Raw genomic sequence first — 26,972 nt, 5'->3', positions numbered from 1 at the left:
CGGTTTGTATGTGGAAACTTGATCCAACTATAATAGGGACTAGTCCCGACAGAAGATTTTCAGGATTTGCCCTCGAGCAATATATTAGAGGGAAACACCTGTGTCATATATGAGAATGGTTTCCTCTGTTCGATTCTTAGAAAAGTTCCATGTAAAACAATGTTTATTTCACAAAGTTCCACAAAGTTTTAAAACAGTGCACTAAGAACCAGAAGCTCAAGGGAAGGGGGCGGGGGGGAAGGGTGGATAAAATGAAAAAAGAGAGACAACACCGTTCTTGCGTTTCCACTGTAGAAGAGCTGCTAAAATCTGCAGCCCTCTCTGACTTATGTAGAAACTGGTGCCTAATGAAACATAAACAAAGAACAGATAAGTGCAACCTATCCCTAAATGTGTTCCTGACTTAACCTTAATCTTATTAGAAATTCTCTTCTAAAAGTACCTCTTGGTTCCTGGTCTCAAGCTTCCAGGTTTGGAATGTGTTACTGTTCTGGGATGTGCTTTCTATTACTGTAAAACTTCTGTAAAATCAAACGAATATCATTATCAGAATTACCAACGTCTAACATTCACCTTAATATAACTAAAGCCTAAATTCTTAATAGCAAACTCACTTTTCACACATTTCCAGACTTTTTATAAAACAAATACTGTACTTTTACATCAAAATACAGCAGGTAATTTGTGCAAGTCCTTGATTTACTGTTTGCCTTGCTGTCAATGGTTTCCTCTGTTCGATTCTTAAAAAAGTTCCATGTAAACCAATGTTTATTTCACAAAGTATTCTTGTAAGAAAGGGTTTAAACCACAAAGTTCGTTGGAGATATCTTGTTCCAAATTGTCTTTACATGAATCCAGAAATCGCCGATAAAGTTCTTTCAGGTTTTGCACTTACTTGTTGCTGAAAAGGGATACTGATCAGTCTAACCTTGACCTCTTTCTTTTTTGCAGGTCGATTGCAGTGGACAGAAGAGGGGCTGAGGCAAGAAGTACCCGGAAACCAGAAGAAGGAAGAGCCAGAAGCCGCGCCCGTTGAAGTCAATGAAGGTCTGGAGAGAGCAGGAGTGCCAGCGCCGAAGGATCTGTTCTCAGGTAAGTGGTAGGTAGACGAGCACAAGCACTGGGTGAGGCTCAGGGGCTGCCTTTTATAGACAGGGCTGGGTGTGGTTCGAAGACCTGGGTGTGGTTCAAAGAACTGGGTGTGGTTCTCACAAGCAGGTGTGCAGAGCGTCAGTTATTATGCTAATGAGTTGAAGTAACACATGGCCTAGGGAGGAGTGTTCTAAATAAGCCTTGGTAAAAGCAAGGTCCAATGTTTTCTAAATAAGCCTTGGTAAAAGCAAGGTCCAATGTGCAAACAAGACAGCAATGTCCAAACTTGTCAATACATTGAGCAACAGACACAGAAGTCTTAGGGAGGGGCTGAGATAACAAGAAAGGCTTTCAGTAGTATGTTTAAAGAGAGCTATTACAGAGACCACTAGTGCAATGCACTTTGCTGTGCACAAACCCTAACAGTTAATGAGGCAACCGCAGCAGGTTGTGCAGCGTCTATTGCCACCGGCCCCTATGCCAGATTTTGTGAGTCAAGCCAAGTACAGTGTGGACACCAGATTCCGAGAGGGAAGTGGTAAGAACATTTTTGTTAAACCACAGTTTCTTTTTCAGGATTAATTTTTTGAGGCAGAATTACAATGACGGTGCCTGAGAGGGGAGGAAGGGGAGTGTGTACTTGCAAGCAGTTCTGGTGTTCATTTTTAGCTGTTGGCATTTGAAAGTGGTGGGGAGTAAAATTTGTGTGGGAGTGCACCGTGGCCAGCAAGGGAGCCTGAGCAACCTAAGGGGGTATTGGGGGCGCTCTGCCACCGACAATTTCTTTTAAAAATAGTGGGCAAACTGGGACATCTTAAGGATTTTGGGGCCCTGGCCCAAACATATTTAGGGGTCCCTGTTCAGAACAGCTTTAAATATATGGTCCAGTTTTATGCCCTCTTTGACCAGTTCACGGACAGTGCACAGCCATTCCTCCAAACTTCTAAATATGTTTACATCTATAATATTCATGGATAGTGAGGATGTGTTTTCAATATTGCAATGGATGTCAGTGTCATTACTGGCAACTGAGTCATTCCCATTATTGCCAGCAGCTTCGCCGCCAGTGCTGCAAGCATTGCTGTCACTGTCTCAGCAGGACAGCCACCAGCATGCAGGCTCCACTACTACAACTATCGCTGCAAAAAGTGTTACTGCCAGTACGATTAAGATCTCTCTCAATAGCACTGCTGCCACTACTCTTGCTGCCAAAAGCGTCACTGTCCGTACCGTTGCCTTTACGATCTCTCTCAGCAGTGCTACTGCCACCAGCATGCAAGCATCGCTACTAATATTATCGCTGCCAAAAGAGTCACTGCCAGTACCACTGCCCTTACGACCTCTCTCAGCAGTACTTCCACCAGCATGCAAGTATTGCTGCTACTACTATCGGTACCAACACTCACATAAGTATTATCAGTACCACTGCTACTGCCACCAGCATGCAAGCCTCACTGGCAGTACCGCTGTGCTTGCCATCTGTCTCAGCATTGCGACTGCCACTAGCACCAACTTGCACACACCTGTACTACATTACTATTGCTGCCAAAAATGTCAGTGCCTTTAACACGGCCCTTATGCTCTATCTCAGACGTGCCACTGCCAACAGTGCACGCTTCCCATCTACTACTGTCGCTGCCAACACAGTTATGCCAGTAACACCCCAGAGTCATCTCTCTCAGCACCATTACCGGTACCACTGTTATCAGCTTCAGCATGCTAGCTTACCTGCCAGTACCCCTGCCTATGTCATCTATTGCAGGAGTATACGGGTGGGTGTGGGGAAACGGGGGGCTAATTAAAATAAAACTTGCCTTCACCCAGGCCCCGCGTTCTCCTGCTGCAGCAGCTCTCCTCAGGAAGCATCCACCCACAGGCACCCTCCCTCCCCTCCCCTCCGCCAATCACAACGCTGCAATTGCAGTGTTGTGATTGGTGCGGACAGAGTCCAGCCGGGCACCTAATGGGAGGCCATTTTTTCTATGTAGGCTGCATGCCTACATAGAGATAATGGAGAGTGCGCGTGACTCCTTTGATCGGCCCCAGAGGGCCGACCAAAGAGACCAAAGAGACAGGGCCCACAATAGTGGGCTAGCCACGCCTCCCCTGCTTTCCAGCACACCTACCCACCCATCCTCAACCAGGCACTTCTGCTTTCTCGCAGTGCGAGAAGTAGAAACATAAAATGGTAGTTTTACCTTTCTATGTTACTACTTCTTGCACTGCAAAACAGCAGTGGGTCACCATCACCAAAACAAATTGTAGTAAAACTGGTTAGAAACGGTACAACCTGTAGCAACCATGGACATTAACCCTCCGATTCACAATGGTTACTGTGAATTCCTTTGTGGTAGGGCAATAGACCTCCCCTCACCTGGACACTGCTCAGGTACTAAGAGACCCCGCACTTTCCGTCGGTACCTCAAGCTCCCATCTGAGACTTCCCCAAGTTGGTGATGGTGGTGAATTCTATATTTCACTATTAGGAGTGCAACTATTATACGAGCAGAGGCCCTGACGAATGCCAAGGGATTAAATACCCGTTAGGCAGAAACATGTTGGCCCTTATGTAGACAAATAATTGTCACTGTCTTCTCTTAACTGTTCTATTTTTTAATTAGGAGGCGTGTCCAGTCCGCAGAATAAAGTATTTAGAAGGAGGACATTCCATCCTATTTTAAATCACTTTCTTGTTCGTTGCACTATTTCTTCTTACTTTACCATCAAAAGATCAGTCATCATGGACGGTTTGTGTATTTGGTGGACCAAATCCTGATACAACAATAAGGTGCGGAGCTGAGTGTCCCACTGATCAGGGGACCAGCCTCATTTGCACATGGGTTTGGCCAAATGATAGGTCTGATCATTGAGTCTAATTTGATGGAAACCCTTTACAATCTGTTGTGGATTAATCAGCCATTTTGCGAATAATCGATGATGTACCGGTCTCCTCTATGCATGTAGTGTTAGCCTTTTTTCCTTCTCGATCCTTATTAATACGCTATGTGTGTGCGATTAAGATATTTTGAGATCTTGTTGACTCAGTATCGACAGTGTAGCCTCTCAATTTGGCTGTTAGACCCCCTGTGTTTCGTGTGTTATACATCCACTATATACAGAGCCAGGGGGAGCAAGGAGAAGAAGCACATGGACAATATAAATCAACACAGAGTTTGTGAGGACAGAAATACACTAAGGAAGACAGAGTGCTTAACTAGCAAAGGTGTGTGCCTCCCGAGATGATCTGGCAGCAGTGTGCCTCCCGGGAGGATCTGGCAGCAGTGTTTCTTGTATATACCCCTTATAAAATCGTTGATCTGAAAGCAGATCAATTTAAATTCAGACTATTTTGACACAGCCTTTTTAGAAATGCTTTTTTGTACATTGGGCTGGTAGAATTTATGAAGTGTTGATAGCTGGATTTTAATTGTAATGGCTTTCATTAACTTATCAAACTACTCATTCATTGATTGAGCGCTTAACCAAATAGAAAACAAGTAGCACTCGAAATGCAAGACTAGAAGCCAGCCAATCAAGAGAAATCTTAAAGAGGGAGGGACAAATACAAGATTATCAAGCTAGGACATGAATAAGACAGTCAAAGGAGTCACAGGAAAGACAATTAATGATAAGTTATGGGCAGGCTCCAAGCCCCTGCATGTTCTTTTTAAACCAACAATATGTCTCGCAATAGATAGCCCATGAGTTTTAAATGCATAATATTAAAGTGCATGAACCTAGTAAAAGCAATCAATAAATAAAATAGATTTACAGTGTCTGGGTAAAAAATAGATTCACACTCAACCCACCAATATGAGTTTATTTCTGCATTTAACCGCTGGCTCAGAGACTGCAATATAACAGAACAAAGTGCTGGAAATTCAAGCCCCTGGAGCTACAAAGTCACATACATGCTCTTTAGCTGAGAAATATATTGCACATTCATAAAGTGCTCAATAAAGTACTCCACGCCAACATAGATTAACTCCTGGTTTTTAATTACTTAAGCATTCAAAACCCAGTCACCCATGTGCCCTTGAACCACCTCAATTTCTCTTAACATTTCCAAAACCAGGACAGCCAGCCACCCACTATGGAATCCTCTACCCAAAGAATTGATTGACGGCAAGCAGAGTTACTGTTGCCATAACCTCATTGCAATTCAAGAGAGAGAAAATTCACTCTTCAACTTTAGAGTTTCCGTCGAAGCTTAAATTAAAATGACCTTACTTTTAACAGCGTTACGATGGTTGATTCAAAAACTCTCTGGCTTTAGGAACGTAGGAGTAAATCAATCATTCCTGCTTAAGAAGCACTTTTAATTATGCTTGTTGCGCTATATATATATATATATATATGCTTGAGGGCCTACTGCTCCGAATTCAGGAATTAAGAGCGTGAATTCTTTACCTCCTTAGAAGTTTCATAGTTTAAATCCAAGTAGATCTGGACGGCAAACTCCTCCGTGTTAACCTTGTTGCAAAATCAGTTATTTTATCCTAAAGTAGGTCATTATGATTATTATGCTTTTTTCTCTGATGTATTCCTCATTAAGGCTGCTCATGCTTATCACTAAGATGTGTTTAATATATTGATGAATATAGAATGCTCGTTTTTTTTTTCTGCAACGTGATAATCAAGTTTGCTTGAATATATTCTCGGTATTTAATCTGAGTTGACTGCTCTTTTCTATTTTTGATTCAACAAAATATACCTGTAATGTCTCACATGATTGATCATTACCTGAAGCACATTACACATTGCTCAGTGGGTTGTTTACAGGCAGTCTCAGACTGGCACATTGACAAGGTCCTTGGTACCAAGTGATCTAGAAAGCCAAATTCTGGGCTATGTTCTACAGAATCTAAATATGTATCATAGAAAAATTCAGAGGATTTTCTGTTAGTGATTAAAGGTTTCACGAGGAACATTAAGGGCTTGCGCAATTGATAAGTTTGCTTGAAAGTCTTGCAAAATGTGTTGCTTAACTGCTCTATTAATTCAGCAGCAGAGTTCAACTTTAGACATCTTTGAAATTAAACCTACACTGGATTGGCCGGACCTGTTCTCCAAACCTTGTTTACCACTAATTTTTGCTACCTTTTATAGAATTTTGTTTATTATTGGATAACTACTGATCTTCGTGGTATGAGAGTTTGCTCCAGGGCAGGCTCTAGTACGGTGCGATCGGTGCCACCGTACCAGGCGCTGAGCCAGAGGGGCGCTGTGTTGTCAAATATATTGTAGATGTAAAAGCACATGCTGCAGTGTTCCTTGCCTCCAGCAGTTTTCAGACAACAATAAAAATGTCAAGATAACATCAGTGAATAATGGACCTTCTGGGGAGAGATCGAGGTTTATCTAGTACAAGTTTTGACCATTATTATTATTTATTATTACTAGTTAACATTTCTTGAGCGAGTAGCTACCCAGAGGCATCCCAGCGCTGGCAGAGTAGGAGTAAAATTGGAGGGAGGGTCTACAGACTAATGTTTTGAAATAGCCATGTTTTCAGATGTTCCCGGAAGGTGAGGAGATGAATCTCCAAACATAGCTTCCAGGGTAGGACATTCCACAACTGGCTATGTTATAAGAGAAGGAGCTGCCCCCGGCACGAGTTCTCTGAATTTTCCGCACCACGGCCAAGCTCATACTGGTGGAGCGATCTCCTGGGTTGGTAAAATGTGATAAGAGTTAAAAATAGTGGGGCCTTTTCCAATCAAGGTTTTGTGGGCTATGCAAAGTAATTTAAATTTCACTCTTTCCAGAAATGGTAGCCAGTGAAGGTCTTTCCGGTATGGCTTCGTGGATTGCGTTCTTGACATTTCAAGTAGCATTCTTGCCGCACAGTTCTGGGCCACTTGGAGTTTCTTAATGGTGGCTTTGGGCACTTCCAGGTACAAGGAGTTAACATAGTCCAGACACGATAGGACCAGGGCCTGGACCACCGTTCTCCTTGCCCCGCTGGGGAGAAGGGGGAGAATTTTTCTCAGCATTCTTATAATGCCATAACACGTACCTGCCACTTCCACCACTTGCTGTTCAAATTTAAGTGATTTGACAAGCCACACTCCCAAGCTTTTAATCTTAGGCTTTGGGCTGGGCACTTGTCCTAGGAGTGTAGGCCATTTAGTTTAATATCAGTGTTGGGTATATTGCCAAGATACTTGATTTCCGATTTGTCACCATTGAGCCTAAAGCATGAGTTTTGCATCCATAATGCCACCTTCTCCAAGCATGATTCTAGGTCAGAGGGGGCATTATGCTAGTGCTTTGAGGAAACCACGAGCTGGGTGTCATCCGTGTAGGTGATGATTTTTATCGCAAAAGGAAGGACTCAGGGATGATCCCTCAGGCACTCTATGCCCAAGAGGTCAACAACTTGAAGAGGCTTCTCCTGAAAAGACTTGAAAGGTTCTGCCACTGAGATATGATTGAATCCATGCTATTGCGTCCCCTGCTACTCTTATCTTCCCCAGGAAGTTCAGAAAGATGTCCAAATTGACAGTGTCGAACGCAGCGCTCAGGTTGAGGAGGATTATGGCAAATGTACCTCCCTGATCCATGATCTTCTTGGCTTCCTCCACCACCGAAATCAGAGCTGGCTCAGGGCACAACTGGGGTCGGAACCCGGTCTGAAAATAGTGTGTGAGATTATGGGCTTCTAGGAAAGTTGAAAGACTGGAGTGGACATGTTTTTCCAGAATCTTGCAGATCATAGGTAATAGAGATATGGGTCTTTAGTTACTCAAAACGTCTGGATTTAGGGTGAGTTTCTTAAGAAGCATTCTTACCATCAAGTGTTTCCAGGGGGCAGGAACCTGGCCATTAATAATGGAGAGTTTTAGCACTTTCATTATTGGCAATAACACCACCTCTTTGACCATTTCCATCTGATGGGGGTTGCCGGGTCACAAGGTGACCCTGATAGTGTCCGGTAAAAGATTTTTGTGAGCGTTGCCAGATCTAAGAGAGGGAAGTTCTCCAAGGTGTGCCTCTTATTGTTTGGGACTCAATTAATCTCATCCAAGTCAGTAAGAGAAGTTGGAGCAGAGATGGCACTAGGCAATGGGGAGGTGAGGAAAGTGTTATAGATTGTTTGAATTGTTTCTTGAAAGTAATCTGCAATATCGTTGCACCGGTCAGAAGAGATAGTGTTTTCCGGCATTGCGAGTTCGAGTATGGTCTTTGCTATGCAGAAATTTTCCTTTAGTGAGTTGGCAGATGAGGTGATTTTTTCCCTCATAGTAGGATGCCTGGGCATTCTTTAATTTTGGCTTGATACATTCTTATAGTCTTTCTATAATACATTTTGCTGCTCTCGCTATAGTTGTTTCTCCATTTTCTTTCCTGGCATTTACATGTCTGTTTGAGTGATCTAAGCTGGGCGAGTACCATGGAGTTGTCCTTTCTCTTCCCCTATGGGACATTTCTTTGATTGGGCTCACTATATCCAGTGCCGATTCGATCCAATTATATAATTTTTCAGCTGCTTCGGTAACGTTGGAGTCTAGAATGGATTTTGAACTCTCCAACTCTCCAATATCTTGGCCCACACCTCAGTGGACAGTTTAGCCCAAGGGCCATCTTTCTTTGTATTAGCTTCTGGGTGGGAGTATTGTATAGGACTTTTTAAGATAATGGGCATCAGAGAGTGGTCCGACCAATGTAGTGGAATTGGGGTCCCCACCGCCAACATATTGTTGTTGGAGAACACTGGGTCGAGTGTATGGTCTTTGATATGCGTGGAGCCTACCACTATTTGCTCCATATGGATGGTGGCTAAGTCTTGGGACAATTCTACCACTTCAGTGTTATTTTGATCATCGAAGTGTAGATTGAAATCTCCCAATAACGTGGTGTTGCTGCTTGAACTAACAAATGTTGCAGCCACTTCTGGCAGGGAATGGATAAATTGCCCCGCCTTTTCCGGTGGGCGATATACGAGTCCTCCTACAAAGGACCATTTTGCTGAGAGTGCAATTGAAAAATGTAGGCTTTCACAGTCGGTTACATGATTGGGCTCAGCCCTGCACATGCAAGACTCTTTAAATATTCTCGGAGGTGTGGCCAAGATGGAGGCGAGGTAGGGAGCAACTAGCGGAGCTACCGCCTGCCGTCCACCACATATAGCGTCTAGTCCACCACATATAGCGTCTAGCAGCTGCCGAGCGTGCCGTCGACCACCCAGAATTGTGGCGGAGGGTGCCCTTGAGCCACACTGGCCCTGACGGCGCCCAGGGCCCCACCGCTCGCCTCTTGACCGCGCTGGAAGCGGCCGACCGCCGGGACTCGGAGCAGGCCTAGCAGACCGGGGCATAAAGTAGGAGGATCTGCCGCGACCAGAGGCCCACGCGCGGGTCTCACGCAAGCTCCGGGACGCTGCTGGCCCGCTGAGGTGCCGCGACTGGCGCCCTGGTAGTGCCCCCCCCATAGTTACCAAGAGCTGGTGAGAGTGCCAGTCATGACGGCCGCCGCAGCAGTGGCTGGGGTGGAGTTGACCTGGTGGCTCCCTGGAACAGAGGACCGCCAAGCAGGAGGGTGTGGTTGCGGCCCGGCAGGCCCAGACGCCAGGGGAGAGGCGGTGGAAGGAGCACCCGGTGGGGGAGCAGAGTTTGGACTTTGGTGGCGAACCCCGGGGGGGGGGGGCGCCCAACACCCCAGGCCCAAGCACAGACGGAGCGTAGGGGCCGGTGGGCCCCAACAGTGAGTCTCGAACTGGGGCCCAGAGAGGGAGCCCACAACAGCGGAATAGAGGGCCTGAGCAGGGGCCAGGTGGATGGACTGCACACGACCCGCAGAGCAGGACATCCGAGGTGCGACACGTGAACTGCCGAGCCCTTCGGTGACCAACAACTTCCAGAGAGGCCGGAGAAACGGCGCGGACCAGAGGAGCGTGAGGCACGACTGTGGTGCTGGTCCGGGCCGGGGACCTGGAGCTTGAGGTGCACCTGACAGCGACTGGGGCGGATCCTCCCGGAGCGACCGGCACAGCCGAGTACCCCCGGGGATCCCCTGGCTCAGGCACCCATGGGAGGGGTTAAGCGGCGAGTGGACGGTGCACTGCCCGACCGCTCCTGGGTCACCGTTCTGCATTGAGAGCCTCACCAAAGAGCGATGGAGGGCCCGCTTGGTGGGAGCGTTGGGCCTACTAGAGGACTGTGGTGGGGGAGGCCTCCCATGAGCCTGGACTGGTTCTGCTGCTAGCTGCATGGTTTGAGACGGAGTGTGTGGAGCAATCACTATCCCACTCCTGCAATTACGCTGGCGACCTGATGACTCTGCACTGATTATGTCCACGGCTAAGACACAAAAGCAAAAGTACCTCAAAGAACTTTTTGAACAGTCCCCCTCCACCCCTAAGGCCCAGAATAAGTCAGCTGGAATGACTACCACGCAGCCCCGTTCAGAGGTGGGAGAAGCCCCCATCACGAAATCATTCATGGAGTGACTTTTCAACACTCTCCGGTCTGATATACAGTCGGTCAAAATGGAACCGACTGCGGAGATGCGTGAGATTCGCAGAGACGTGGATGGTGTGGGTGAGCGGGTGGCCATGCTGGAGGGACGGAGTGATGAGGCGACGTCTGAAATAAACGCTCTGCAGCAGGAGGTGATACGTCTCCAAGATCAACACCTTGACATGCAAGTTCATCTGGAGGACCTTGAAAACAGGTCCTGTAGACATAACATCAGGATCGTGGGGTGAAGGCTTCGGACGAGACCAGGGATCTCTTCGCCTTCACGGAGGGCCTGTTCAGGCACATCCTGGGTGTCCCAGCGGATTCTCCCCTTGTCCTGGACAGAGTACATAGAGTTGGCCCACCACGCTCGGCCAACGCCGCGCCTGCGGACATCCTGGTCTGCCTGCAAGACTTTAAGACGAAGGAAGCAATACTGGCCAAGACGCGCACCATGCACCCTATCTCCTACCAAAGCACCTCTCCAGTGCTTTATCAGGATCTTTACCTAACCACGCTGCAGCGCAGGTGGCAGTTTTGCCCAGTCACGGAGCACCTCCAACAGCAGAATATCAGCTCATCTTTCGCTTCCAGGACAGGTTGCACCAGATGCGCTCGCTCACTGAGACTTGCCAGCTGCTGGTTCTAACGGTGCCCCCGGGTGACGAAGAACAAGGAGATCGCGACTCTGAGCCTGTGACTTCACCATCTGGATGGCAGAAACCCCAGAGGAGGCGTAGATTCCGGAAGCCGACTCAGCGCGCCATAGAGCAGGGACAGCAAGTAGCTTTGACCGTTCTCGCTGACGCCCTGGCAGGGCCCACCTCGGATGTAGAATGAATAAGTACTGTGGGGCCTTCTTGCTGTCCTTTGGTCGGCGGCGGGCTGATCCGAGGTGAATGGTAGGTGGTTCCGGCCTGCCACTCTTGACCGCATTCTGTACCCCACTTAGACGGCTTCCCGGATACCCGGGAAAGACAAACATTATGATGTACTCAGTGTTTTCCAGACTGGATTGTTTTTTTTGTTCTCAGTCATGTTTTCAGACTTGGTTTTGGGGTTTATCTTTTGGGGTAGGGGTCCCTCGTCCACTTTCCCAGGGCCCTCTCCCACGGTGTCACCGCCTTGATCCTGCGATATGGTCCCCCTTGCCCGTAATCTGGGTTGGTGGCTGTGGCTCCTGGGACGCCTCTTATCCCATTCATGACAGGTGACACTTCAGGTCCTGATCCTCAACGTGAACGGTCTGAATAACCTGATCAAGCGGAGAGCAGTGCTCAATTATCTCGAACACTCTAAGGCAGATATCTGTCTCCTTCAGGAGACACATCTCCTTGCTAGAGATCATCACAGGCTGCGATCCAAATATTTCCCCACACAGCTGCTCTCATCCAGCACTTCTAAGACCGCATGAGTGGCTATTTTGGTTTCTCGCTCTTTCCCCGGTAGGGTGGTTCAGAAGGAGGTAGAGATAAAGGGTCATCTTCTTGCGTACCAATTTTCCCTGGGAGACACGACTCTGGTTATTGGCTCCATCTATGCTCCCAACGAGGGGCAAATCAAGTTTTTACGTACCGCTTCGAGCGAGGTGACGGCTGTGCCTGCCCGCCACCTGCTGATTGGGGGGGACCTCAACCTAGTTTTAGATAATTATCTGGACCGCTCTTGCCAACGGAAGACACAGGTTGGGGTTCTCCCGGTTACAGATCAAACACGCAGGAGGGACCTGGAGCTCTTTTTTAAATGTGGCGCCACTTTCACTCGCAATCACGCAGCTACACCTTCTTTTCAGGGGCTCATAAGACATATGCCCAGCTCGATTACTTTCTTTGCTCCACGTCCCTTCAAGCCTCTGCTACTAACGCTGACATTTTGACAGCATCCCTGTCCGACCACTCCCCGGTCATGGCTACCTTCCGTCTCCCACGCTCTTCCCGCCGCTCGAAACAGTGGCACCTCCGAGACACTCTGTTACACCAACAATCAATAGTTGAGCAGATTTAGAAGGCGATATCTCACTTCTTATCTCACAACGCTAACCCTGACACTTCCTTAGCCATCCAGTGGATGGCACTAAAAGCGGTTTTAAGGGGCGAATTCATTGCCATTTCCTCTGCCCAGAATCAGGACCGGAATCTGAAAAGAGCGGAACTCACGCAGAAGGTGCGAGAGCTTGAGCAGCTACACCAGCGTACTGGAGCTCATCGTGCGTGGCGGCAGTTATGCACTGAGCGGAAACACCTTGCAGCGATAGATCAGGACAGGGCTGAGTTTGCGGCCCTCCTCCTCCGCCATTCCTTTTATACTGGGGGAGATAAGTGTGGTCGGATCCTGGCCAACAAACTGAGAGAGAAAATACAACAACAGAGAGTGCAGGGCATCTGTGAGGCTGGAGGCGGAACAATCACGGACGATGCCGCCATCGCAGAGAAGTTTAGGGATTTCTATGCGGAGCTATACATGGGAGACAACCTGGACGTTCACTATAGCGCCAAATATCTCACGGCGGCCAGTATGCCCGCCCTCACTGACTCACAGGCCACCTTTCTCGATACACCCATACAAACGGAGGAGGTTATCTCAGCGATTTCCCGCCTCAAGCTAGGTAAGTCGCCTGGCACAGATGGCTACACGGCCGCTTTCTATAAATCGCTCTGTTCCCAATTAGCCCCTATCTTAACAAGCCTTTTCAACACAGTTGAGCATACGGGCACTATCCTGGGGGAAATGTTGGAGGCAGCGGTAGTGGTTATCCCAAAGCCGGGTAAGGACGCGTCAACCTGTGGCGCATACGGCTGATTTTGCTTTTGAATATTGACCTTAAATTATATACTAGCATCCTGGTGACCCGGCTGGCGCCATACATGGCTCAGCTTGTTGAACCTGACCAAGCGGGATTCATAACACAGAGGCAGACCAGTGATAACACCAAACGCGTCCTCCATTTGATAGAGGAGGCATCCCGCATTCAGGGTGAATTCATGCTCTTAGCTATAGACGCCGAAAAGGCATTTGATAGAGTGCACTGGCCATATCTAGAAATGGTTCTGATAGCTGCCGGGTTTGGGGAGAAACTCAGGACCCGAATCCTAAATTGCTATCGGCTACCCATGGCGACGGTCCGAGTAAAGGGGTGCTCCTCCTCCCGCTTTCCTATCAGCGGGGGCACACGGCAAGGATGCCCCCTGTCGCCTCTCCTCTTTGCGCTCTATATGGAGCCTCTCGCTCTCAGAATCCGGAAGCACCCTCTTATTACCGGAATTAAGTTTGGCAGTGACATCCGCACTATCAGTCTCTATGCGGACGATATTCTTCTCTCATTATCAGGGCCAATTACAGCTCTTCGTGCCCTCCTAATTGAACTGGACGCATTCACAAGGGGCTCGGGGTTTACGATCAACGTGGAAAAGTCTATGGCGCTGGATCTTTCCCTTTCCACGCAGACGTTGGCTTTTTTGAGAGAGGAATTCCCACTGCATTGGGCGTCCTCGACAATCCCATACCTGGGCATTCACTTGGCACCGACTCTACGGGGTGTTGTGAACACTAACTACTCTCTCCTCCGCACGCGTATTCGCACAGAGCTCAGACGGTGGAGGCACTGCACAATGTCATGGTTGGGTAGGATGGCAGCCACCAAAATGATGATCCTCCCGCAGATCCTGTACCTCTTCCAAACTCTCCCTCTCCGGCCCCCAGCAGGTTGGATTCAACAGACTCAGGCGGAGCTCTCGCTCTTCATCTGGAACGGTCGTAAACCTCGGTTTCGACATCAGATTGCGGCTTTGCCACCAGAGCAGGGCGGGTCGGGGGTGCCTGACCTGCAAACTTACTTTCATGCTGCTCAACTACTCTATCTGGTGGAATAGCATAGGCTGGAGTCCGAGAAACACTGGCTTTTTCAGGACCAAGCAGTGGCGGGCAGACCCCTACAGAGCGTTCCCTTCCTTCGCAAGTCGCACCGCCCTCCTAACTTATATGCTTCTGACATCACTGGTACCATCATGGAGGCCTGGGACCACACTGCCGTCTTGGCGCAGCTGACCACCTTTCCATCCCCGATGACCCCACTATTTGACAACCCTGATTTCCTTCCTGGTATTGACGCCCGTGCCTTTCAGGCATGGCGAGCCTCCCCCTGCAGGTTGGTAGGGCACCTTTTTGATTTAAATGGCATTATCTCCTTTCCACAGATCAAGGAACATTACGACATTCCGGAAAAGAGCCGCCTGGAGTATCTGGAGTTACCTCCTACGAAAAGTGGTTAATCACCCATACCTCTGACAAGAAAATAATTTCCGACCTGTATAAACAGCTGCTTGCGCACACCACACATACATATAATGCGGGGCAAGTTCGATGGGAGCGGGATCTGGGGGGGTCTCTTACACACAAGGAATGGGAGGGCATCTACTAAAGGGCGCGACATTCCGCTTACCATGCAGGTCTCACCGAAACACGAACTAAAATCGCCACATACTGGTACTACACACCTGAGCAACTGCACCAGTTCGACTCAAGCAGGAGCAGCCTTTGCTGGAGAGGCTGTGGGGAGGTGGGCACCCTGGTCCATGTTCTGTGGGACTGCAGTCGCCTGCAACCCTACTGGATGCAGATATTGGATGAAGTCTATCTACACCTGGACACACAGCTGCCACGCTTTTCCTCCTACATCCTCCTTGGTTTACCCAATCCCCTGACATATCCCCTTAAATCCCGGAGAGGCAGGATGATCGCCATCGCCCTCGGGGCAGCAACACAAAACATCTTGGCTCTATGGAGGTCCCACCAACTCCCCTCACACACGGGCTGGCTCCAAAGGCTTTGGATGGTGTTGGGCATGGAAATACTCACGTTGACGTTGGCTGGTAGAGGGTCGGAATTCCCTAAATTATGGCGACCATTCTGGACATTATTGACGCCGGAGTTCAGGGAACTGACATGGCCCCGATATTTACGATTACCACGCCTCCCTGACACTCCGATTCCCATGGTAGCTCCTAGAAAGGCACGTGGACCTCACTGCTGATCACTACATTCACTCCCCTTCTGTTCCTCCTTTCCCTGATTTCCAATTGGACGAGGGGTGGGTTAGGAAGGGGTAGGGGTGGGTGGGGTTGGGGAGGGGTTTTCGAGGGGGGAGGGGGTTCTTCTTAAATGTTGTCTTCACATCTCATTGACAGACCCGCTCCATGCTTTTTGCCGTTGGCAACGCTGAATTAGAGGATTGTTGTTTCTCTTGCTTACTGTACGGGAGCTGTGGGTTCTGAATGTCTGTCTGCTGTATATTCAATAAAAAGATTTAAACCATAAATATTCTCGCTATCCCTCCCCCTTTGTTATTCTTGCGGTCTCTTAGCTGAATAATGTATCTTGGTGGGAGGGTTTGAATCACCACTGGGGTGGACTCCCTCTGAAGCCAGGTTTCTGTTAAAAACAGAACATCTGTGAGGAGGGTATTTAATCCGACCGAATGTTTGGGTAGTGACCTACAGTTATGCGCAAACATTTTTTAGGTCGGTATCGGTCAGCAAAGAAGGAATTCCTAAGGCAGACCAGCACAGCATAATGGATCAGGTAAAACAAATCGTGTACAAACAGAGTTTTAAAAGGTTTAAAAATTCACAAGGTTGAAAAGTGACACACACAGTAAGAGTGTATAAAAGCATACAGTAAAATTTAGCATAATGTCACTTACAGTACAAGTTTTAACAGCGTAAAATTTACATTGACCAGCACCTCCTTCGTGCTCTTAACCATAAAGGAGGCAGAGGGCTAATGTGCCCTCTCACTACTTTAGACCGATCACAGAAGTGCGCATATTGTAAATAGTTTAGTGGGTTACTACTTTGTTAGCGAGATCCTTTTGTTACTTGCAATTTATAAATTAAATCTTAATATAGAACAGTGAGCTAATAACGATCATCAAAGAGCTGTGTGGAAACTACAAGGTATAGGTTAGAGCGTTATCATTTTTTTAACCTAATGTAGCAAAAAGGGTTCATTTGGGTATACATTAATTCTCATTAGTAAAGCCAGCCCCATAACCATCATAGTACGTTTTGCTTCTCCAGACCAAGCACTCTTATACTATACTGTCTACCAGTATGGATGACATGTGACTCCTATAACTTGTAGTTCTCTGTCTGATATAACATTTCCTATACACTGATTTACACGTGTTATTCATCGACCCTCCGTAACTTGTGTGATGTAAAGTGCTCTAACACCCTATAATGCTAGGAGTAGAGATATAAACAAAAGAAAAGCTTGTGAGAGAATGGTTATAGAGACTTGAGGGTAACTGTTTAAGAGTGGTAATGAGGGAATTCATGGAGAAGGTGGGCATTGAGGGGGTGGCTCCAACAAACAGTCGCACTGGGTGCCACCAACACTAAAGCCAGTCCCAATTTGATCAACTCTGCCAGACATGTCTATGTTTCAAAATATCCCTTCACTGTTTGAGCGTTAACATCTTGCGTCTTCTACAGTTCACAGATTTCTTGTAGAATATTGCCCAATAAACTTTTCAGTGTTCTGCCTGTTGGGTTCAATTTGATCCTGGTGATGGGGGGCATAGCTAAGCAAGATGCCCGACAAGACGTGCTAGTGGGGAGCTCCCCGGCACTACGCTCTGGCCGGCTCCCTGCCGGACTAACCCCCTACTTCACTGCCCAGACTGCTGCCTGGCGAGGGGGAGTGAATGGTCTTTTGTTTGATGGGTGGGGACCACGAGTCAGCGCCTGACTGCTGCCTGGAGGCCATGCGACCCCACCACCTGTTGACATGGAGCACTCTGCTGGGGCTTGGAAACTGACCCCTAATGTGATCCTGCGGGGAATGGAAAGTTGAGGAAGCGCAGTCCGTGCGGCTGCAGGTAATTGCAGGAGGCTACATGACTCCCCCTACCAGCATGGACCATCGGGCTGGGAGCACTGAGAGAATGCTGGCCTTGATGGCGAAGTGAGGCCTGATCAGTAGTGCCATTTTGCGGCTGCTGGGAGCGGAAAAGGCCCCATCTGAAATTGTGGGGAGAAGAGGCCTCTGGGGCACGGAGGAAGGCCTGCATGGAGAAGGATGGGTGTTGGGGGAAGGGGAGGCGCACCCTGCTTAATTGGGTCCCCTGCCCACCCCCACATCCCACCCCACTCAGCGGTTCATTGGATTGTTGCAGGGAATTTTGTGAGGGCCAGGACTGGAACAACTGACTTTAGCCTGGAGGCAGGGACCACCACGACCGACCACTGCAGCCGTGGTGGCAGAGACTTGGGAGACAGAGGTTTGAAACAGGGACCTGGCTGGAGCCCATTCTCTCCTTCCTTCCCCCTCTCACTTTTTGCTGGACTCTATGGCTAGCCCGCCAGAGCAGCAGTTTAGGCTGGGCGCTTGAATCTGGTGAGACACCCACAGTGGTGTGCAACAGCCAGACTGCGCTCTGTACTGTGGCTTTATGAGAGGTATCCAGGTGAGGCACCCACTTAGGCGACCAAAAGCCACCTTCACCCTGTGCCAGGTCTTAATGAGAGAGGGGTCAGGGCAGGTCGGACAGACTTCCTGGAGCGGCTTCTGCGGGAGGCCTGGATCTGGGAATGATTCCCAGCACCTCCCAAGCATATGATGTGAGGAGGCACAACTGGACACTGAAAGTTGGTCTCCTGAGCCTGCAAATTCAGGTGCCCTGTGTGACACTCAGTCCTGACGCCCAGGTCGGCCCTGGCAGGCAATTTAAATTTGAGGGGGCCGGCGACCTGTGAGATCAGTATGGTGCAGACTGCCTGAGAGTCTCAACAGCTGGGCATGGACCAGGGCGCATAGGGCTAGAACAGCACAGACAGATCTAGGTAGTTTGTCCCTTCTGCTGGTCATGAAGCCTTCTGGTTTGCAAACACTGGCCGCAATTTAGGGCTCAAAGGTCCTGGAACACAAATGCATCCCCAAAGAAGTAAATTTGATGTGCAAAGGTGTTTCTCAATGCTCCAAGGAGACTGAAGACAGGGTGCAGGGGCTAGCGCAGGAGGTAGAGGAGCTGGCAGACAGGGTGCACACACTCTTGGAATGAGCCACCCTCTGATCAATCAATCAGGAATTTGTGAAGCACGCTACTCACCTGTGAGGGTCTCAAGGTGCTGGGTGGTGGGTCGTGCAGCTCCGATTCAGCCGAAGAGCCAGGTCATGAGGTTCTTCCCAAAACTGTGCAGAGTGGGGGAAATGTCTGATATAGAGCTGGAGTTCGTTCCAGGTCTTTTCTGCAATGCAAGAGTAGGCTTTTCCACCCGTTCTGGTGCTGTGTATGGCCAGGTTTTGGCGACGGCAAGTTCTGTAGAGCAGAGGTTTCTCTTGGGTACGTGGAAGGAGACTCTTTCGTTGAGGTATTGGGGTCCGGTATTGTGGAGGTATTTGTAGGCGTGAGTAGCTTGAAGGTTACTCTCTTCTGGACAGGGAGTCAGTGGAGGAATCGTAGGTGGTGGGTGATGTGTTGTCGTGGGATACAGAGGATGAGCCTGGCAGCAGTGTTCTGGATAGTCTGGAATTTCAGGTGCAGGGATTTGTTGATTCCGGCGTAGAGGGCCTACCCATAGTCCAGTCTCCTGGCAATGAGTGCGTGGGTGACGCTCTTTCTTGATTTGTGGCGGATCCACTTGAAGGTCTTGCGAAGGATACAGAGGGTGTTATAGCACGAGCAGGAGACGGCGTTGATTGGTCGGGTCATGGTCAGGGAAGAGTCTAGTACGATTACAAAGTTGCGGGCGTGGTCTGTGGGAGTAGGGGTGCTGCAGAGCGCCACCAGGTGATGTCCCTTGCTGAGGGGGTGGGTCTGAAAACTAGGGCTTCTGTCTTCTCCGAGTTGAGCTTCAGGCAGCTGCTGCTTATTCAGGATCCCTTCCTGGGAGCAGAGTCTGGTGATGTTGGGTTGCTTTGTGAGGGAGAGGATGAGCTGGGTGTCGGCGTAGGATACTATGCTGAGCCCATGTTTTCGGACAATGGCGGCAAGGGTGGGCCATGTAGATGTTGAAGAGCGTGGGGCTGAGCGACGATCCTTGGGGTACTCCGCAGTTGATCTCTGTGGGTTCGGAGAGGAAGGGCGGGTGTCTGATTCTTTGGGTTCTGCCGGTGAGGGAAGAGCTGATCCAGTCGAGGACAGTTCGCCATTTGCTGGTGTCGTGGAGTCTGGCGGTGAGAGTGCTGTGGGAGGCGGTGTTGAAGGCTGCAAAGAGGTCAAGTAAGATGAGGGCTGCCATGTGGCCGTGGTCGAGGAGGGTGGGATGTAATCTGTGGCGGTGAGCAGGGTAGTCTCGGTGCTGTGGTTGCTGCAGAATGCGGATTGGGAAGAGTCGAGGATAGAGTTTGCTTCAATGAAATTCGTGAGTTGACTGTTGACTATCTTCTCAGCGACTTTAGCCGCAAAGAGGAGGAGAGAGATGGGTCTTTAGTTTTTGAGGTCCATAGGGTGTGCGGACGGCTTCTTGAGGAGGGGCTTGACTTCCGTGCATTTCCAGTTGTCGGGAAAATTGCTGGATTCAAAGGAGGCATTGATGGTGCGTCATAGCTCGGGAGCTATGGCGTCGGCTCTGTGGAAGGGGTCCGTGGTGAGTGAACGCTCTTCATAGTCGAAGCTGTGTCTTCGGTTGTGATCGGGGTCCAGGTTAAGACGGTAGGCTGGCTGGTGTTGCTGGGGGTCGGCATGGCTTCAAACTAGGTGTCTGTTCGTGGAAATTGTCATAAAGGGACTTGATCTTGAGATGGAAGTAGAATCCAAGTTTGTTGCAGAGGTCCTGGAAGGTGTGACGTCCAAGGCTTTGCTAGGGGGTTTGGTGCATTCCTGGATGATGTGGAAGAGTTCCTTTGAGTTGATGAAGTTGGAGAGGATTTTGTCCTCTATGAAGGTCTTTTTGGTGGATCTAAATGTTGGTGGTATTCTGTCATGGTGTTCTTATAGGTGGTCCGACCTTCTGAGGTTTTGGTGTTTCTCAATACTTTCTCGAGACGTCTGCAGGTGCGTCTGGATTTTCGGAGGTCGGTGGTGAACCAGGTGGCGTTTTAATGGGGTGCTGTCTTTGATGAGTGCCTGGAGTATGCAGAGGGGAGATCCAGATACTATAGCTTGCATTGTGTGGGGTTGCCAGTGGGCAGAGGGGGAAAGCCACTGAGCAGTTCCTCAAATGCTGGCTTACCAGCTGTTTGGGACAGGGATCCTATTGGACCTCTTTGTGATCAAAAGAGCCCATCAGGTGCTGATCTGCGTCCTACAATGGGCCAGAAAAAGCGGTAAACCAGATTTGAAGGGATCATGATACGCATCTTCCCAGACTATATGCGCAGGGTTCAGGCCCTAAGAAAATCCTTTCTGGCAGTCAAACAGAAACTGTGAGTACTCAGTGTACGCTAAATGGTCCTGTATCCAGCCAAGTTGAAGGTTCTGAAGGGGAGGGGGGTGGATAGTTCCCACATCTTTGGATCCCAGGTGGAGACCTGGGACTGGCTGGATCGGAGGGACGGCTCTGGGTCTGGACAGGTCCCGGGAGGAAATACATAAAGGGCGAGGCTCAGGCATAGACCAGGTGGCTCGGCTGAGAGGTGATGGGGAATGACCCATAGCAGTAAGGCGCAGCGCATAGAAGTCCAGTTGGATGGCACCTTCGGCATAGCTGGGGACAGTGCCCCAGAACATCTTGGAAACCACTGTTGTGCCAATATCTTCGCAGACCCCCAGACTTATGAGGAGTCTGGGCCCGAGGGCTGTTTAAGGTAGCGGTGGGGGGATGGGGGTTTGAGACAGACTCCAGTCCAGGAATGTATCCTGGACTGCTGACAGCAGGGATGCTGTAACATCTTGGTAAGGTGTGTGTGAAAGGTGCAAACTGACATCTGACCGTCCTTGACTTTATTGTACGAACACTACAGGGACTGTTGTGTTGATCGGCTCTTCCCTGTCTAGGTGCGACCCTATGGTGGAGCGCTGGGGGGTGCGAGGGAGGACTCCCTCAACCTTGTACCGTTATTTATTATATTTATATAATACACCACTGATTAATTGATTTCATGTCTATCATAAAATACATTATTAACTGAGAAACATTTGTTGTAAATTTGTACAGTTGGGAGTTGCACAATGTGATATAGTGGGTGAGGTGTTTGTCTAGTATTGGTAAGAGAAAACATTGGTAAACACCTAATTAAACAAAAACCTAAGAGGAGGGAACAGGGTTTGGTCGGGATTGTGTTCTGTTTTGTTCAACAGTGTGACCATGTTAATGAAAGGACAGGAGAACATGCATGGCATCAGGTTGAGGGGGTTCCAGTGACCACTGCCTTAGTGGGAGGGGGCTGTGGGGGCAGGGACGCTTGAGGACGTGGCCGGGGTGAAACTAATCTCTTGAAATTTCAGGGGCCTACAGGACTACACAAAACAATAGAGTACACACTTACCTAAGGTGGTATGGTGGGCATAGCAATGCTGCAGGTGAATAACATGGTAGATGAGGAAGCCACTAAGGTTACATGGGTGCAGGTACAGCAGACACGTGTTTCGTCGCTATAAAAAACATTTTGCGACTTTTTCAAGGCTTTCACAACGTCCTCATACGACTTTGGGAATTTCAGTATAAGCCAGAAGGATCCATATAATTCGCAACTGGATAAGATAGTCCTGGGGAACGAACGACGAAGTGACTTAAATATGTGGGTCACTTTATAGACGGCCAAAAATCCTTTAGTTCTAAGGTGGGTGCATAAAAGTGGTGGTCGTCTCTTTTAGTGTGCGACAAAAACTCTGGTAGTTTACATTTGATCGGTGCTCTCATGGGTGCGTAAAGTATTGATGAGCTTCTTGTCCGTTAATTCTATGCACGCTCTAATATTGTTCCCGGGACCTCTGGTAACGTTCACACCGCCATGTCAGCCCGGGTCTAGCACCACGGTCGTTTTGTAATCACGGACCGTCTTCTCCGCAGCAGTAACTCTAATCGTAGTGACTACGATTAGAGTTTTTGTCGCACACTACAAGAGACGACCACCACTTTTATGCACCCACCTTAGAACTAAAGGATTTTTGGCCGTCTATAAAGTCGCAAAAAACTATTTTACGGCGACGAAACACGTGTCGGCTGTACCTGTACCCATGTTGCAAACTAAGAACATCTGTAAAAGAAGATTGATTTGCTGAACAGATTTTACTTTTTGCAATTTCTACATTAAATACGTTTGCTGGTTGGGCTCAATCAGCTATTTACTGGTTTGTTTGTTGTGCTCTGTCTATGTTTTGGTATTGTTGAGACATTCGGAGGTTCCGACTGTATTAAGTGATACTGTGGGTGGCACGGTATCAGACAGAGCACGCTTGGAAGAAATTTGGTCTGAAATTACTTTATTGCCTACATTGAGACAGAGGTGCTGGTTATTGTTTGGTCTACCACATTGCCACTGTTGCTTTTCTAATTTGATTTAGAGGGGGGTTACATTTCCTGCTCTACAGGCTTTTGGATGGCATGGAGGTATGCCTGTTAAACGTCAATGCCCCAAATCATGACAAGGGATATTTAAGGCTCTGTGACCTATTAACCCCATACATGGGCTTACCTCTGATATGGGCTGGAGATTTTAATTGCATCTTGAATGGCCAACTTGACTGAAGTCCCCTGGGAGAGTTGGCCAAGGAGGAAAAATGTATTGAAATTATGTGGCACCTACTACTCAGCGGTCCATCATATGCATACTAGGTTGAATAGGATGTTGGTATACCGAGAGATGGGGGACAGAATACAGGCAGATTTTTAATCTGAATACATGCCAGTGCTCTTTACATGTACTTGGGCTTGCGCACGACTAGCTCCGGGGACGCACTCGCTGGTTACTTTGCTGAAAACTGGGAGTCAGCCTTTATGAGAACGCTGGAATGGGACGTGCTCAAGGTATCTCTACATGGAGAGTGACTAACGTAGACATACGGCGTCAAACGCACACTGCTAAGCGATCTCAGGGAACAAGAGCAGAAATTAGCTTGCATGCAAAGAGTCGCTTCTGGTAGTCGATCCTCTGAAAGGAAGCTGCAGGTAGTAGGGCACACCATATGGAATATATGGGACAACCTTGATAAGTTCTCTTGGAAGGTCTATAGGCAGAAGTTGCACCCAGAGAAGGATAAGCCGGGCCAGCTTTTGGACTGGTTCTTATGGCGTGAGGAACCCACCCATAATCATGGTTGTGCAAGATCATTGGGGAGAATTGGTGCATACACAGGCAGCAATCAATGGCGAGATATGACATCTGTTTGCGCTCTATAAGAGACCAGATGTGGCAGGACGGATTTCTTTAGTTGCATAATACTGTCAACTCTTAGTGGGGAGAAGGTGGAGGCATGGATAGGGATGTCAATAAAAAGTAACTGGTTGAGGCCATTAAGGGAATACCCAGATGCAAGTTGCCGGCCAGGGTGGACTATATCCAAAGTTCTAATCAGACCTATTCGGACCTGCTGCTGGACCGAGTCTTGAAAGTGTTCCAGGAAGCCAGACAGTCGGGTACCCGCTGAGGTCAATGAAGTAGGCACTCCTCATCATGTTGCCTAAACCGCAGCGTAACCCAGAACTCAGAAGATGAAACACTACTCTCTCAATTTTGGCAGGGGGCTCACTCGGCTGCAAAATATGTGACTAGTAGAATCTCACTGTCTAAAATTGTGTACTTTCCAAGATGTTTCTATATATTGCAGAACTCACAGTGCATGATTCCAGGTGGCATATTCAGGAGCTCGATAGCTTCCTGTGAAGCTGGTCTGGGCATGGTTTGTTGCACTTCCTCCTTTAATTTTGAATAATGTATTAAGTACTGTGAGCTAATAATTTCATGAACATTGTTAAAAAACGATTTATCTACCAAATATACTAAACAGGGTATTTCATTTGTGCCTTCCTCCAAATCAAGGTCTAGGACCATTGTTTTTTGTATCGTACTGTACCCAGGTACGTGACCACTATTGGGTTACCCCATTTTTGTAAAGGCCACCTTTGTGCAGGTACTACCTGCAAGGGTTTATATGTTAATTGTTTAATGTTTATTGTCAAATATTTGTTTTGATAGAGTTCTATAGGGCTGTTTAGGTTTTTTTCTAATCAATACCACAGCAGTACTCAAACCTATAAAGACCAAACTATGTCTGATAAAGAAACACTATCATATAGTGAAGATTATACAGATAAGCTCCTACAAGAACAGGGAGGTGGTACTTTCCTAGGCGGGAAAACCACTAACCTAGATCTCACACTTAACGAAAAAATATCTAAACTAGAGCGTCTAGAGAAGAAACTTATTAGAACAAGATTGCATGGGCACACCTTAGCAAAATATCTACAATCTAATGTCATCCCTGTTGGGTTACAAGTTAGAAACAAACCGGCAATCTTTTTGGATAATCCAAAATTCACAGAGAACTTTAGTTTTGTCTCTAATAACTGTTCCAGGCACTGGATGGTGCTTGGGATTGAGACTGCGGTTGAAGAAGTACAACGTTTGATAAAAGAAATATCGGATTTAAAAAAAGAGATTATGGAGGATAAGACCCTAAACAACAATAAGGAGGCCCTAGAAAGATTAGAAAGAACACTTCTTGAATATGACCTTTACACCCAGGCTACTAAACTAGATAAGGGATATTAAATTCTATGACAAAAAAACACCTACCCTTATCTACAGGAAGGTTACTACGTAAGATAGCAACAGGGAACTTTTGCCAGTAGGGGTAGAAGTGGATTTAGGAGATACACAACATTCTCTGCATCATCGCTTGAAGCAGTTCAGATAGTGACACTGAATGCCCAGGCCCCAGCACAGCCGCACCTGTTTCAGGCCACACCTACACAGATAAGCAAAAGTTTTTAGTAGAGGAATCATGGTGGGGATGGCGGGGACGCCCCTGGGGGAGACCCAGGGGGACGAGAGTTCCAATATGGAACCAAGGTAGAGGGAAGGTGAGGAAACAGACACATTTCCAACAGGAATCACACGGAGAAATACAGACGCGACAACAGCACTACAGATGGTAGTCTATACACAAGAAAAACCAGTAGTCAACCTATCCGACTACATACTCAAGCCAGACAAGCAAAGAATCTTGGGTAAAGACCTGTCATTTGTGCCTACCTCCATGCCTAACAACTTTAATTTGAAAGTGGAACTGCACCAATTTTTTCGCAAGATCAGGCTGTAATATTACTTCCTCAAGATCCCTTCTAACCCGATCTTCTCAGGTAGTGGACTGAGACCCCCCCTCTAAGTTTAACCCTCCCACACACCTGATGCCACACAAACCTTTGGGACATGAACAGGTAGTTATGACTTGAAGGATGTTGACAGCATACTGGCTAATCGGCAGTATGTTAAGTACAACGAAAGCAAACAAGAACGGGAAGCATTGGAATCATTAAAAACAAACACCAGTATAGTAATCAAACCCGCCGATAAAGGCGGAGCGATTGTCATACAGAATATTGAGGACAATAAAAAGGAAATCCTCTCAGAGTTATTCGTTATAGAAAACTATGAGAAACTGAGAATGGACCAGAGTAAAGAGATTAGTAACATCATAACATGCGCGACTAAAAAGGCACTTGAAGCAGGACACCTTAGTAAACAGAAACATGACTACCTCAACAATAAATACCCCAGGATGCCCAAAATTTACACCTTGCCAAAGATAAATAAGCGCATGCAGGACCCACCAGGTAGACCAATAATTTCAGGCTGCATGTCAACATTAGAGCCAATATGCAAATATATTGATGTGTTTCTAAAACCCATTGCGGAGAACACCTCAACTTACCTCAGAGACACGATGCACACAAACCAATTGGTGACCGTACGACCACACATTTACAGCACTAGCATACTAGCCACTATGGATATACCTGCATAATACACCAACATCCCCCAGGGTGCTGCACTCACGTGCATTGAATCAGTACTGAACAAAAGACCTGCACTACACAAGGTCCCGACAGAATTCATTGTTGAACTTCTGAAGATTGCTATGACCATAATTTAATTTTACTTCCCAGGTCAATACTATGTACAAACAAAGGGTGTGGCTATGGGGGGCAAGTTTCGCCCCGAATCCAGCAATCATTTACATGAATGAGTATGAACAACAGTACGTCCTCAACGAACACAATCCACATAGAGAATGCATAGTACTCTGGCGGCGCAACATAGATGATGTTTTGATCATCTGGGAGGGTAGCGAGGAACACCTTAGATCTTTTCACCTTTGGCTCAACACTTGTTCTACTGACATTCAATTCACCCTTGATTTTAATAGAGTCAATCAATTTTTAGGTTTCGCCCTGGCCGTAGCACCTGCGAAGCAGGTGCTCCACTCAGGGCGAAATCTTATGATCTCCAGTATGGGGCTTCGTCCCGCCTCTGTCT

The sequence above is a fragment of the Lissotriton vulgaris genome, chromosome 5 (genome assembly GCF_964263255.1).
Source record: "Lissotriton vulgaris chromosome 5, aLisVul1.2, whole genome shotgun sequence".
NCBI classification, from domain to species: Eukaryota; Metazoa; Chordata; class Amphibia; order Caudata; family Salamandridae; genus Lissotriton; species Lissotriton vulgaris.
The sequence above is the reverse complement of the archived record's forward strand: the minus strand, read 5'-3'. Positions refer to the sequence as shown.